We start from the raw sequence: 15,545 nt of genomic DNA on the forward strand, positions 1-15,545 counted from the left end.
CATATGCTCTTACTAAGAGTCATTTGTTCCCCTATTCAAGGTGCTGGTTTTTCTTATTCACATTCCCCTATGATATATCATACACTCATGACCCTGGATACATCCTTCCTGCATCTGATTAATTCAAGTGCCCTTTCATCAGGTTTAACTTCCAAGTTATCTAAATGGGCTTCCCATAAAGAACAAACAAACAAAGCAATTGCACTACAGAAGGTTTGTTTTTTTGTTTGTTTTGTTTTTGATTTTGTTTTTGTTTTTACCGTTTTGGTAACTGGCCTGAAAGAAAGAAAGATTTTGTGCTTTATCAAGATAATTTCTGTGTTGTCTTTATTACGTTTTTGAGTAACTAGAAAAACTAAACTTTAAGGGTTAAGGTTTACACCCATATAACTTCCTACATTACCTTTAAAGTCTTCTGATGACTATCCCCCTCGGTTAAATAAATGACCATCCCAACCATAAAGAATTTCCTGCTTCCCATAGACTTAGAACTTCCTGAGTATAATATTTTCCAGTTATGGGGTTTATGCAAAAGGAGATGTGACAAGGAATTTATCAACCACCTTAGGACAAATTACTAAAGAGACTAAAATGGTGACACAACAAGTCTCTAACTTCCTTAGCTTAAATGGTTAACAATGCTTATGTTTTATATAACAAATTGCTACAAGTGTGCAAGTAAACCCAAGAATATAGCAGATTAACACTTATAGATAAATTAATTTTGTAGCCTTGCCTTTGACGTTTTGGTTTTCGTTCTTATGTTGCATAGAAGGTTTTTAAGCGTTGATGAGTGCCTGTCCACCTCCAGTCACATCTGGCTTACGTCATTGAATTGCCTGTAAGCCCTTTTGGCTTTTAAGTCCTGTTGGCCACAAGGGTCCCACCAAGGGCCTAGATAGACCAGGGCAGGTAGCCACACCACGCTGGCAACGACGGGACAAAAATAAGAGTTTGGCCATTGCTGTTGCCTCTGGCAGATCTTGGCCAAAAGCGGGGGAATTGTGAACTAAACATACTGAGCCGTCCCCAGCTGACTGAATGGACCTCCTTCCGTAACTTAAAACATTCCAAACCTTTAGAGAAAGCTTCATTTCTTTAACCGATTACAAATCAGAGTCTCTAAACCCACCTATAACCTATAAGCCCCCACTTGGAGATGTCCCACCTTTTTGGGCCAAACCAATGTACACCTTCCAAGTATTGAACCCTGCCCCCTCTTCCTGTCCAACTTGCAGATCACTTATGCTAAGAGGCTATATGGTTCCTAGGTGGGAACTTCCTGGACAGAACTCCATTTCAGACAGCGGGAATAAATGACTGCTAGGACGGTACTTTACTCCTTCTCCTTTCCAAAGAGTCAGCTAACATGCTAACAGCTTCCTTTAATCCTCCAAATATGACATAGCATCAACAGTTCTTTGTACCACAATCAAAAAACTCCACATTTTTTTAACTGAAACTGCCATTTTTATTTTATTCATTAAACATTTTTCATTAAAGAAAGGCAACTTGGAAGAGAGAAATGTCAGCTCAGGGGCAAAGGCAGGCCCTCTTCAAGGAGAAGGTGGCCTGGAATCAAGGGCTGAGAGCAGGTTAAGTGCTGGGTGGTGGAGTCACGGGGAGGGGAGGCTTCAAAACAGCTCAGGATGTTGGTTAATGGCCAGAACTTTGGGAGACCTCACAGGTACCCATAGAGCAGGCAGCCCATCCACACAGTGTGTGGATGTTGACTTCTTTTGAGGGCCTTGGAGGATGCTCATGGAGGGTTACAACAAAGGCGGTGTAGGGGGGTCAGATGTGCTCCCTACTTCGGACTGGTCCCCTGGAGAGAGAGGGCTCAGAGGAGGAAGGTCAAACAGCACGGTGCGCCTAATGCTATCAAGGCTAGGAGTGGAGTTGGAGCCCAGGTCAGAAGACTCACTGGAGGAGGAAGAGATCCTCCGGACAGAACGCCTAGCCCAGGGAGAGGGAGGGGAGGGTGAGGAGCTCTCACCACCTTGCCCAGGAAAAACAGAAGAGAATTTGCCAAGAGAGAAGGGTGAGGAAGAACTCCCCTGGCTGGGAGGACCAGAGTGTCCAGGAGAAGGAGGACTCAGTGCAGCCAGGCCAGATGGAGAAGGGAGGCTGCACACGGCTGATCTATGCCTGGCGGCATGGGTCTGGAGATCGGGGTCTGGTGTGGAGATGCGGCCGCAGAGGGCAGGACCTGGTGGGTTTGCCTGGCTGCGGACAGCAGGGCCTGGAGGGCTGACCTGGGTGGGACGAGCAGGGCCTGGTTTAGACGCACGGCAGCGGCGGCGGTGGCCACTGCGACGGCGACGGTGGCTGCGGCAGCGCTGGCGGCGGCCAGAAGGCCCAGGCCTGGTGGCACGGCTGCACAGGGCAGCGCCTGGTGGGACCGCGGGGCTGGGGGTGTGGCCGCGACTCTGGCTGCGAAGAACAGGGCCTGGCAGAGTGATCGTGCTATGGGGAGCACAGCCAGGAGCAGATGCACCAAGCGGAACAGCAGCGCCAAGCGGGGTGGTGCGGTTGCGGCTGCGGTTGTGGCGAGCAGGGCCTGGTGGGGTTACCTGGCCACAGGGAGCAGGGCCTGCAGCAGATGCACGGCCTGGCGCCGTGGCGCGGCTCCGCAGAGCAGGCCCTGGGGGGACACCCCTGCTGCGTGTGCGGCCGCGGCTCTGGCTTCGGAGAACAGGGCCTGGTGCGGTGACCTGGCTGCGGGGAGCACGGCCTGGAGCAGATGCACGTGGTTGGAGAGCAGGACCCGGCGGGGTGGTGCTGCTTCGGCGACAGCGAGCAGGGCTGGGCTCAGATGCTTGGCTGTGGAGGGCAGGGCCTCCCCTGGCTGCCTGACTGCGGAGGGCAGGCCCTGGCCGCGATGCCTGACTCCTCGTGGAAGCCTGGGAGTGGCGGCTGCTGCTCGGCTGAGACCTAGGAGGAGATGGAGGCAGAGGGTGAGAACACTGAGGCCTGGGAGCCGCAGGAAACAGACGGCTCCCTGGAAGCTCCCGAGCCTGGGCAGCCTGGGCGCACCTGGGCTGCTTCCTACGACGGTTTCTCCCGGGGCTCTTGGTCTGGGCCCGGTGCCCGCGGGACTGGCCAGTGGCCTTCGGCGGTGGCTCCACGGCAGCCAGGCCGGCCGTCTCGAACACCGCACATCTGTGGTCTGCGTGGGGACTGCGGCTGCCCTGGAGGTCAGAGCGCCTCTTCGCCTGCACACGGGCCTCAGAGAGCGGCCCCGGGTCTTCATGGGCGATGAAAATGGCGGCGGCATCGGAATCAGCTGGGCCGCTGCTCATGGCGCTAGAGAGGGCCAGACCCGCGGCAGCAAGCTGGTGATTGCCGGCGCCGCTTTCCTCGCCAGAGGCGCGGGCGGCATCCTTCTTCGGCCCTGAGGGCGTCTCACCCTGCTGGTGCTTCTCCTCCTTCTTCACGTGCGACTGGGTGGCCATAACGCCAGGTTCTCCCTCAGAGATTGAGGAGCGCGGCTGCTAGTGATCAATGTGTTAGAAGCGGGTGAAGGGGCGGTGCGGTTGCCAGGGAGATGGCGGGAGAGCAGAGCCCGCCCCAACCTTCACCTCTCATTGGTGAGCTGGCTGTCACGTGACATTTCTCCTGCGGTGTGCCCCGCCCCTTGGGGTCGGCCCTGGCCGAGTCAATAGTGCGAAGCTGCCTGTCCTCAAACTGAGTCCCTGAAGTGCCCGAGTCTGCCTGTGTGTGTGTGTGTGTGTGTGTGTGTGTTTCGGGTGAGGGCGTGGGGGTGGGGAGTCTGTATCAAAGATTTGAGTCACCTCTAAATCAGCTTGTCAGCACCAGTGTGGTAGCTCAAGCTCAAGCGATCGCCTGAAAGAAATACCACGCTGGCCGAGAGGCCATATCCCCGCGGCCAGGTGTCTGTCCTTCCTGGCATCTAGTCCACACACTAGGCCCAGGCACATGGCAGAGGGGACCGTCCCGGAACTCCAGGCCTGTGGATGACCCTACGCGGGGACTGGTGGGTTTGGGGGTTGGAGCGAGGCCTGAAGCAGAGAAAAGGGGCAGGGCCCACACCGTCGCGGCTCCGGACGTTCAGCACTGCTGCCTCCCGCTGCTGCCTCCCTCGGGTCTCACACTCGGGGCTGCGACGGAGGCGGGCGGGTCGGGGGGCTGCATTTAGAATTTATCCCGTAAGACGGTGCTCCCTGTCTTGTTCCCCAACACACATGCCGGGTCGCTTATGGTTAGGGATGATACCGAGCTTAAATATTTGTACAGGCTGCATAGTATTCCACTGGTGAATGTACGTGAATTTATTTGGCCTAGTCTCTTGTTTCTGTTGATATGAATATGCTGTGATGCACAGACTCGAACTTTAATATTTGGACGCTCCTTTTTAGTCATGATGACAAAAGGGCTGCACATTCAGTATGCCAAACAGAAAAGCAAATGTAAGAAAACGAGTACCTAAGTTCTCACACCTATAGGCGTGTACTGCAAATCTTTACTTCTATGTTGGTAGAAAGGCTATTCATACCTAGTCCATAGTTTTCGATGTTGTTGTTTGATGTTATAAAATGGAAACATTTCTCCATAGATATTGCCTTCTAACCTGCTTTGGGGGTTCAGAAAACACTCTTTCCATGGCAATAAACCAATATCCACAAGGCCAGTTTTAACTACTAAATGGTCTCATCATAGAAGCAGCTTACATTTTCAAACATTCCAATATTGCCCAACATTTATGTTTTTCCAACTTTTCACTCTGTGTAGCACATCACTGTGAGGCACATCCCTCTTACTGAAAGTTGTTCATATCCTCAATTGTGTCCTGGTTATGGTTAAATTGCAGACAGAGGAAATTCTCAGTACAGGCCATGCACGTTTGTGGGTCTTTCATTAAAATATTAGCTAGATGCTCTCCTGGAATTCACCATTCTAATAATTTTGGCAGAATGGGACAGGAGGTTTACTGGACTGGATGAGCATCTGGGGTGAAACACAATGCAAAATGGAATGGAATGGTATTTGGGATGCTAAATAATATGGGATGGAAAATGGGTTTGAAACGGAGTGCAGAATGGGATGCAGTGGAGACTGGTTGCATTGGAAACTGGAATGAAATGGGGAATGGAGTCTGGACTGGAACAGGATAGCAAATGGAAAATTGAATGGGATGGAAATTGAATGGAATATAATGGGAGAATGGAATGGAAAGGAGACTGGAAATAAATACCTAGTGGTGTGTGGAATAAGAAGACACACACGCATACACACACACACACACACATCCCACTTTATGAGAAAAGGAATGGAATAAACAGTGAAATAAAATATTAAAGAAAAGAGGAGGGAGTCAAAATCCTTAATAAATATGAAGGAATACAGAACGGGACAGAATATGCACTGGCATGAAATCGATGTGAAATGTGTCCTGTGGATTTATAGTACCAGAATGGAATAGAAACGAATGGAATGAAATTTAGAGCAATATGTAGAGTACAAGATTATGAAGGATGAAATAGACAATGCATCAAAATAAACTGGAATGGACTTGGAAAATGTAATAGTGATGAAATCGGGGATGTACTTAAATGAAGAATGAATAAATAGAATGTGTTCTAGTCGTCTACAGCTCCATAACTTCGTGTTGTGGAGCAATGGCCGGCCATTTGATTATGTTCACGCATTCTGTGCACCTAGAATTCAGAAAGAGCAGAGCGAGGATGGCTTGTCTCTCTCTGCTCCCCGAGGTTGATATCTGGGGTCTCAGCTGGAAACAGTTTAATGGCTGTGAGGTCAGGAGGGAAGGGCAGCAATCAGTGATGATGCCTAGATTTGGGCCACAGTATCTGGGTGGATGGTGGTGTTGCTTGGTGCAATTGGGAAGACTTGCTGGTTTCAGTAGCAGGTTGGGGAGACAGTGGGAGTCAGTGATCCTGTTGTGAACATCTTGGCCACTACACCTTGTGTAGGTGTCCTAGTCATTTGGGGGTATGTATCTCAAGTTTTATGATAGACATTATGTTTGTTTTACAGGTCAACTTTCACCAGTTTCTTGGATCCAGTTCTCCTCTGGGGGGCCATTTCAGTTTGCTCTCTGGGATCTTTCCTTTCGTCCTCTCTGAAATCTCTCTGGGCCTTAATCATGATCTCTGGCTTAGTAATAACTCAAATGCCTCCAGATTGTCCTAGCACCTCTTTACAATATACATATATATTTATATTTATAAAACTTGTTTATTTTTAAAGAGGTGTCCCTGCAACTCTTAAAATATGCATATATACCTATATGTATATGTGTATTTGTGTGTGTGTGTGTATGTATACACACATAGATATCACTCCACTGAATTGAGTCGAATCCTATCACAGAAGTAGTCATAGGATCCAGGTATAAAATGCAGAACACAGAAGATAAGTCCACATCACCAATTATTCCAAGAGCCGAGTATATACCCTGTTTATAGGGTGGCGTATGCCCATGCAGTTCCCGCCAAATATGCACTGTACACACAAACACGCACATGCATACACACAGGCTCACTTTCATATACCTGCTCACAGGTGAGGTTACAAGTATTTTTTACGATGGGATTATCATTAACACCTTTTGATTGAATATGTGACCATTTCTCATGCCAATCTTTAACCTTGAATCACCCCCTCGGCCCCCTACCCGCCCTGACTTCAGCAGCCCTGTTCCCAACACAGGGACTCTTTCTTCTCTAGAGACTCAGTCCCTCCTCCCTCCGTCTCCTGACCCCTGTTGTTCCTGTTATGGTCTGAGATGCGATAAATGACCACCTAAAGACTGAATTGAGCCAAATTAGGAGTCTTTATTAGCTGGCCAGAGACTGTTCCCTGTGCCGCTGGTGGCACAGAGAGCAGCAGTGAACTTTCGAAGCAGAAAGCTTTTATTGTGAGTGGAAAATCACTGGGGCAGAGCAAGCATGATTACAGGGGCAAAAAGCAGCATTACATCACTCTCATGTCCTGGTGCAAGAGGATCTGGGCAGTTTAGGGCTCGGTCATGCAGAACATGGGTGCTGCATTCCCACACTTGGGGCACTGTCTTTAGCAAGCAGTTTTACAGAAGCGAGATAGCAGGTTACTGATTTTTCGGCACAAAACTCACATTATGACATTATAGAAATAGCTTTGACAATGTTAAAATTTCAGCTTTTAACATTATATGGCCAAAAGTTATAACAGTCAGTAGTCTTGAAGCTTTTGGCCCTTAACATTCCCCACTGGTTTTTAGGGGGAATCAAATCATTGATTCTTTGTTATAAGTTTTAAGCTTTGGAAAAATAGAGTTGAACTTTTATGTATCTTATCAAGATCCTGAAGTAGTTTTTAAACCTATAACTCAGAACATTTTTTTAAAATAGTCAGCTTTTTATTTTTTTGGTTTTAGTGGGCACACTATTTTGTAATTTAAAAATATTTGCTTTACACGTGTACTTTATATCTCCATTTTTAAAGTGCCCACAGTACTGTCAAATATATTAATATATACTGTTAAAAATGATCTTCTTCGGTTGACTGGGTAATCTATTTTTCCGGGAGCTGATCTGAAGATGCCTTTTTAATCTGGGTGTGATGGATCCAGTGGCGCTTTCCGGCAATCTTTATGGCCGTTGGCATGGTGAGGGTTACTGGCAGGCGTCCAATCCACCTTGCCTGCAAGGTAGCGGGGTAAAGTTTCTTTATCTAGACGAGATCTCTGGGCTGCACCTGAAACAAAGCCTTTTTTGGGGGGAAGATTAATTGGTCCAGGATGAGCAGCCTTTACAAGGTCTCGGGTCTGCTGGACATCAGACTGCAAGGCCTGTAATGACTTAAGAAGGGAATGGTTATTTAACTCTGCTACCTTGTCCTCCCCCAGCATGGGGATAAGCAGGGGCAATCAGCCCAACATGATTTTATATGGGGTTAAGCCTTTAACATAAGGAGTGCATCTAGCCCTTAGCAGAGCAAAGGGGAGGAGGCTTACCGAGTCTGTGCCAGTCTCTAGCTTTAACTTGTTTAATGTTTTTTTAAAGTCCTATTTATTCTTTTTATCTGTCCTGAACTCTGAGGCTTATAAGCACAGTGTAATTTTTAATTAATCTTTAATGTCTTAGTTAATAATTGGGTCGTTTAGGTGATGAACGCTGGGCCATTGTCGGACCCCAGTGTAAGTGGGAGGCCAAATCGGGGAACAATCTCAGTAACTAGTTTTTTATAGCTATTTGTGCTGTCTCTGACTTTGTAGGAAAAGCTTCTGCCCATCCAGAGAAAGTATCAATGAATAAAAGCAATTACCGGTATCCGTACTTGTCTGGATTTATTCGAGCGCAGACGTGGCATCTTGTTGAAGCTCGCTGGGCTTGGTGTAGCCGAGGAATATCCAACCTCCTGAATCAGTTTTAGTCTTTAGGGCTTTTCCTATTTTAACTTCTTTTTTGTGTAGTTCGGAGAGTTTGGCAAGAGCTGTTTTGGCAGAGCAGGGGGAGTTAGGAGAGGCCTCACTAGTTTTTGCGAGACTCACCGCTGGGCAGTCAGTCCTCGCTCTTGGTAAAGTGCCCCCCGTCCATGTGCCGTTGCAAAGGCTCTCCCCTGTCTTAGGGCCTGGGTCAGGGCTGTGAGTTCAGCCTTTTGGGCTGAGGTTCCATGTCCAAAAGCCTGTGTCCAGATAGCCCAGTCAGCAGTCACAACAGCCGCCCCTGCACACCTGACTCCCTCTGAGATGTGGCAGGATTGAGGGAGGCTGTTTTCAGGAAGCGAATCCTGGGAGGGTCTAGCAACAGCACCTGGTATTGGCTTATGTGGGAGTTTGAAAGCCACCTCTCAGGGGGACCTTTCAGCGAGGCTTCTGCGGAGCGGAGCGTGGGGCTATGGTATGTAAGTCCTGCCTCAAGTTTAGTTCAGAGGCTTCTTTGACCAGGATGGCAGTTGTGGCGATGGCTCGCAGGCAGTTTGGCCAACCTGACATCACAGGGTCCAGTCTTTTAGATAAGTAAGCCACTGGTCTTTTTCAGGGTCCCGGCGTCTGGGTTAATACCCCCTTTACTATGCCCCGGTTCTCAGCAACATATAATTGGAAAGGCTTAGATTAGGCAAAGCCAATGCAGGAGCATTTGTGAGGGCTTGTTTGAGAGTCTCAAAAGCCTGGGTTTCAGTTTTAGTCCAAAGTAGAGTTGCTTCTTTTTAGAAAGGGGGCCCTTTAGCTTGTTGGAGAACGGAGTATGTTGCTCTTCTGTCCACTTAAAACTCTAAAGTTTGCCCCCGACATTTAAAGTTACCTTGGGCTCCCGGGGGCTTATTGGGATGGAGCCCTGGCCCCGTCAGTCTGTGTCTTTCATACGGACCGGCGTGGGCTTGGTTTCCTCATGCTTTTTGTGGGGACACTCATTCTTTCAGTGGCCATGTTCTTTGCACACTGATCACGGCCTAAGCAGGCCTTTTTTCTTTTTGTCTCCTGATCTGGTTTTTTAGGCCCCTTGCCTCTCTTGGTTTTATATTTTTCCTGCTCCACCATAGCAGATATGAGAATTTTGGCCATCGTCTTAGACTGTGCAGTCCTAGGGTCCTCTCTGGTGTTGTAGATCTTCTGGGCAATTTTTATTAACTCAGACAGCATTTTACCCGCAAATCTCTCTAATCTCTGCAGCTTCTTTTCTAATATCTGGGGCCAACTGGGTAGCAAATGCAATCTTAACGGCACGTTTATTTTTTTGGTGCCTCTGGGTCTATGGGAGTATACAGGTGGTAAGCTTTAAAGAGGTGTTCTAAGAACACCACCAGGGGCTCGTTAGGTCCCTGTATGGTTTTGCTTACCTTAGACAAATTAGTCGGCCTTTTAGCCGCAGCCTTTATGCCTCCTAGCAGAGTCTGGTGATACCGTTGGAGAGCCTCCTTACCTTATTTTCTCATTTGGGTCCCAGGCCGGGTGTGTGGCGGGGAAGACAAACTCTACTCGGACTGGGTCAGTTGTGGGTTGTCCATCCGGGCCAGGAATGGTTTTGATCGCCTCCCTCTTTATCCACTCGTGATCTTCAGAAGTGAAGAGGGTTTGGAGGAGCTGCTGGCAGTCCTCCCAAGTTGGCTGGTGAGTATAAGAGACAGTCTCCAGGAGAGAAATTAGTCCCTGAGGCTTCTCAGAGAAAGAGGAGTTTTGGTGTTTCCAGTCATGCAAGTCACTAGTTGAGAAGGGGACATAAACCATGAACGGAGGGCGGTCAGGTCCCAGTGGGGAAGGGACCTGTCTCAGAGGAAGGATTGGCGCCCCTGAGGAGTCGGACCCCGGCGAGGGGGGATCTGGGGAAGGGTTATAGTGTGAGCCACTTCGGGTGTGCGGAGGGCTGAAGGGCTCACGGACTCTTCTAGGAGCTGGATCGGGGGAGGGGCAGCCGGATATGGTGGGGGCCCCAGTAGTAGGGGATCCTCTGGCTGGTCAACTAGATGGGGCTCGGTTTTTCTCTTTTATTTGTAGGCCCGGGCTTTCCCTTTAAAGGGGACCCAGTCAAGAGAACTGATGTTTTGTTTGCAGCCTTATTTTTGTGGGGTTTAAGACAAGACTGTAACCACTTAGGGTTGTCTATTAAGATGTCATTCCAGATCTGTATATAAGGGATTTGATCTGGACGTCCTGGATTTCCAAACATTATGGCCTGCACCCTGTTGGCAAGGGTAAGTTGGACACTGCCCTCCGGGGGCTGTCCAACACCAAATGTGGGCCACTCGCGTTCACAAAATTTTTGTAAGTCAAAGGTGTTAACTGAAAAGCCGTAGGGCCCGGCCCAACGCTGAAAGTCTTGGAAATTACTCAAGAAGCATTTAAGAGGAGAGCAAGTAACACAGGACTGAGGTTGGTCCATGATGAAAAGCCTAAATATCACAAGATGCAGGCAACGGTCAGAATGGGGAGCAACATCGCAACCAGAAAAGGAAACCTATTATAGTTCAGTCTACAACCACTAATGACAGCCTTCTCCCTGGCCCCCAATCCTGTAGGGCCACTGAGTAAAGCCCGATACCCAGCAATAGAGTCAACCCGAACAGGCCAAAGGCAATGTAAGAAGCTGACTCAGTCATTCAGTTCCAGGGGACCTGAGTAGTGTGTCTCAAAGACAATTTTTATACACAGTCTACATTTATTAAACACCTGTGCCGGCGACGACACGCAGAGACACAGACTTGTTTTACAGGGGAGGGTTTCTCAAGCTCCGTGGCCTTTCGGCCATGCAACCGTGACACTGTCACTCACTCACACCACACGTGGACATAAAGGACGGAGGACAGGACAAGACAATTGGCCAATGATGACAGGGCACAAAAATCGGACTCCCTACTGTTGCTGCTGCTCCGGAGGGACTCAAGATGGTGCTGGCGGCATAGGCCATCCACCCCTCTCTTGATTGTGATAATAAGGGCCTCGGACCCGCGGACTCCAAGGGCAGTCAGGGAGCTGCCCATTTGGCTTGACCGGTGCAGTTGGATTAATTTGGCGCCTTGCCGATTCCACAGTGGACTCTTTAAATCCCATTGAAAAAGCAAACCAGAAATTTCAGCCGCCTAAAAAGATCTGAAGAGCACACACAGAGAAAGGCAGGGACAGAGGGAGAGGGAGAGGGAGAGACGGAGGGGGGCTGAGAGAGCAAGCGGCCAGCGGCAGCCCAGCGCCCCGGCGGCCCGGGGCGGAGGGAGAGAGGGAGGGGCGGAGGGGGAGAGGGAGGGGTGGAGGGGGAGCGGGAGGGGGCCCAAGACGGAGGGGGAGAGGGAGGGGCCGCGCGGAGGCAGAGCGGGAGCGGGAGGGGCGGAGAGGGAGAGGGAGGGGCGCGGGGCAGAGGGGGAGAGGGAGGGGCCGGGGAGCGGAGCGAGAGCGGGGGGGGGGGCCCGCGGGGCGGAGGCGGAGCGGGAGCAGGAGGGGCGGAGAGGGAGAGGGAGGGGCTCGGGGCGGAGGGGGAGAGGGAGGGGCCGGGGCGGACGGGGAGACGGAGGGGCGGAGAGGGAGAGGGAGGGGCTCGGGGCGGAGGGGGAGAGGGAGGGGCCGGGGCGGAGGGGGAGAGGGAGGGGCGGAGGGGGAGTGGGAGGGGGCGTGGATGGAGGGGGAGAGGGAGGGGCGCGGGGCGGAGGCGGAGCGGGAGCGGGAGGGGCGGAGAGGGAGAGGGAGGGGCGCGGGGCGGAGGGGGAGAGGGAGGGGCCCGGGGGCTGGGGCGGAGCGGGAGCGGGAGGGGCGGAGAGGGAGAGGGAGGGGCGCGGGGAGGAGAGGGAGAGGGAGGGGCGCGGGGTGGAGGGGGAGAAGGAGGGGCTCCGGACTGAGGGGGAGAGGGAGGGCGAGGCCTGTTTCTACGACCGGACCCGGACAGCCTCAGGAAAAAGACAGGTAGGAAACGGACAATCACGGACCCCAACGATAGGCGCGTGCCGTTCTTTAAAGTTCAAAACTTAACCTAGGGTTGGGCGCGGTGGCTCACGCCTGTAGTCCTAGCTCTCTGGGAGGCCGAGGCGGGTGGATTGCTTGAGGTCAGGAGTTCGAGACCAGCCTGAGTGAGACCCCGTCTCTACTAAAAATAGAAATAAATTATCTGGACAACTAAAAATATATATAGAAAAAATTAGCTGGGCATGCTGGCGCATGCCTGTAGTCCCAGCTACTCGGGAGGCTGAGGCAGGAGGATTGCTTAAGCCCAGGAGTTTGAGGTTGCTGTGAGCTAGGCTGATGCCACAGCACTCACTCTAGCCCGGGCAACAAAGCGAGACTCTGTCTCAAAAAAAAGAAACAAACAAACAAACAAAAAACATAACCTAAGACCCAGATGACAGGTGAAACCGAAATGGAATGGAAGCCAAGAGAAGTGAAAATAGAAGAGTAATCGGAAAGAAAATGCTCAGGAATCTGACCAGGGTGAAAAATCACTGGGGCAGAGCAAGCATAATTACAGGGGCAAAAAGCAGCATTACATCACTCTCATGTCCTGGTGCAACAGGATCTGGGCAGTTTTAGGGCCTGGTCATGCAGAACATGGGTGTTGCATTCCCACGCTTGGGGCACTGTCTTTAGCAAGCAGTTTTACAGAAGCGAGATAGCAGGTTAATGACTTTTTAGGCGTGAAACCCACACTCTGACATTTAACCTTACCAGAGATAATGTCAGATTGCTGTCCAAAATGATTATACCAAATCACATTCCCATTAGTAGTGTAAGAGAGTTACCTGTGTTCTGTCCTCACCTGAACTTAATAGTGTCAGTCTTTTAATGTGCTGCCAATTCAGTAAACGTGGAGTTGTATTAGGTTACTGAGCATGAAATCTCCAATTTTCTTAAGTACTACGTTTGACAGTTGATATCTCTGACATTTCACATTGACGCTTCTTGTTTTATGTTTCTCATGAAGATACATCCTCTGTCTCCCAAATGCACGTTTTGGGTTGTGATTATCTTTCAAATTTTTTTAAGAGCAATTATTGTGAATCCATGGATAAGTAAAAAATTCATGTTATTGGCCAGGCCTGATGGCTCATGCCTGGAATCCTAGTACTCTGGGAGGCCAAGGTGGGAGGATCGTTTGAGCTCAGGAGTTTGAGACCAGCCCGAGCAAGAGTGAGACCCATGTCTGTACTAAAAATAGAAAGAAAGTAGCTGGACAACTAAAAATATATAGAAAAAATTAGCTGAACATGGTGGCGCATGGTAATCCCAGCTACTCGGGAGGCTGAGCCAGAAGGATTGCTTGAGCTCAGGAGTTTAAGGTTGCTGTGAGCCAGGCTGATGCCACGACACTCTAGCCCATGCAACAGAATGAGACTGTTTCAGAAAAAAAAAATGAAAGAAAAAGAAAAAATAATAATTCATGTTATTTGCGAATATGAGTTCCGTTGTGGAAACAGTGCAGTGCAGACAGCTAAAAATATCAACAAAGTGTTTGGGAAGGTGTGGGTAATGAACGCACAGTATGTTGATGGTTTGAGAACTTCTGTCCTGCTGATTTTAATCTTGAAAATGAGCCACGTCTGCAACCTGAGACTAAGGTGGATAATGATCAGCTGAAAGCTGTAGTGGAAGTGAATCCATCTCAACCTATGCGTGAATTAGCAACAAGGTTTGATATTACTATTCCAATAACATTGGAGCACTTGAAACAAATCATCAAGGAGAGATGGGTTCCACATGAATTAAAGGAACGTCAGAAGGGAAATCATCTCGAAGCTTACCTTTCTCTGATGTCATGACATAAAGGCCAACCATTTCTACACTGTATTGCTATGTATGATGAAAAATGGATTATTTTTGACAACTGCAAGTGCTTGGCACAATGGTTGGATAAAGATGAATGTCAAAATACAGTCCAAAACCGAATAGTCATCAAAAAAAGCTAATGATGTCTGTTTGGTGGTCCAATGACGGTATTATCCACTACAGCTTTATGAAACCTGGTCCATTGATTATAGTGGGCGTCTACTGCAACCAGTTGGATGAAATTATGAAGATGTTTGTGATTAAGCAGCTGAGATTGGTTAATAGAGACAGGCCAATCCTTTTGCAAGGCAATGCTCGACCACGTGTTATGCAAACAACACTGCTCAAACTACAGCATCTGGACTTGGAAACCCTCCATCATTCACTATATTCACCACACCTTGCACCAACTACCTACCACTTCTTCCAGGCTTTGGACCACTTCTTGCAGGAGAAAATATTCAATTCTCAACAAGCTGTGGATAAACCCTTGGGCAAATTCCTCATCACTTGCTGTCCAGGCTTCTTCATTGCTGGCATAAACAAGCTACTGTTAAGAGGGCAACACTCTGTAGATAGTTTAGGTGCATACTCTGATTAATTGTACTGCTTCTTGTTTGAGAGATAATAAACTACACTTGATTCACAATTGGATATTTCATATTTAATGACCTAATATTGTATGTGGTTTTCAGTTTTATTTTTCTGATTTCTGTTACATCTTTCATACATTTTGGCCATTCAGGTTTTGCCACTGTGAATCATGTCCTTATATTCCTTACTTATACAACCCTCACAACAACTCTCTGAAGTTTTATTTGGAATAAGTGTTCTCATTCTCTCTGTATAGCTTTTCATAGTTTGAGTGAATAAAATGAACATGTATTATGTTAAACAAAAGAAAAATAAAATCACCTGTAAACTTTAAAAATTCCTGATACTCTGGTAACACCTCAGACCCATTACATCAGAGTCTCTAGGGAGGGTACAGAATTATGGCATCCATAGTAGTTAATGCTCCCCAGGTGATTCCAATGTACACTCAAGATTGAGAAACGTTGTTAAGGCATCTTGAATCTCCAGCAGCCATACTCACTCAGTAATTTCCATATTTCTTTGGAGGACTTGATAAGTTCCAGATTTCTGGACACCACTCCCAGAGAGTCTGTGTTTTGGTCCAGACCAGGAGTCTACATTCTTATCCATCGTCCCAGATAGTTTCATTGCAAATTATTAGGAGACTGTATTTTGGGAAATGCATGGAAGTTGGATGGGAGCAGGAGGATTCTGGCCCTTTAAGGACCTATTAAGGGACTGCTTATAAGCCTGAGGAGTATGG

At 48.8% G+C, this 15,545-nt stretch overlaps 1 protein-coding gene across 7 annotated transcripts in view; it reads left to right on the top strand.

Moving 5' to 3' along the window:
- TMEM47 (transmembrane protein 47) overlaps window positions 1-15,545 on the top strand; it is a 120,457-nt gene that overhangs the window by 24,347 nt on the left and 80,565 nt on the right. The window contains exon 1 of one of the 7 annotated variants that reach the window (XR_006731719.1): window positions 12,273-12,352. The exons of the other annotated variants lie outside the window; for them this stretch is intronic. The gene's annotated coding sequence lies outside the window, so the exon portion shown is untranslated. Of the gene's footprint in view, window positions 1-12,272; window positions 12,353-15,545 lie in introns of those variants that run through there. 7 annotated transcript variants of the gene reach the window in all.

Source organism: Lemur catta, chromosome X, assembly GCF_020740605.2.
Source record: "Lemur catta isolate mLemCat1 chromosome X, mLemCat1.pri, whole genome shotgun sequence".
In the NCBI taxonomy this organism is placed as follows: domain Eukaryota; kingdom Metazoa; phylum Chordata; class Mammalia; order Primates; family Lemuridae; genus Lemur; species Lemur catta.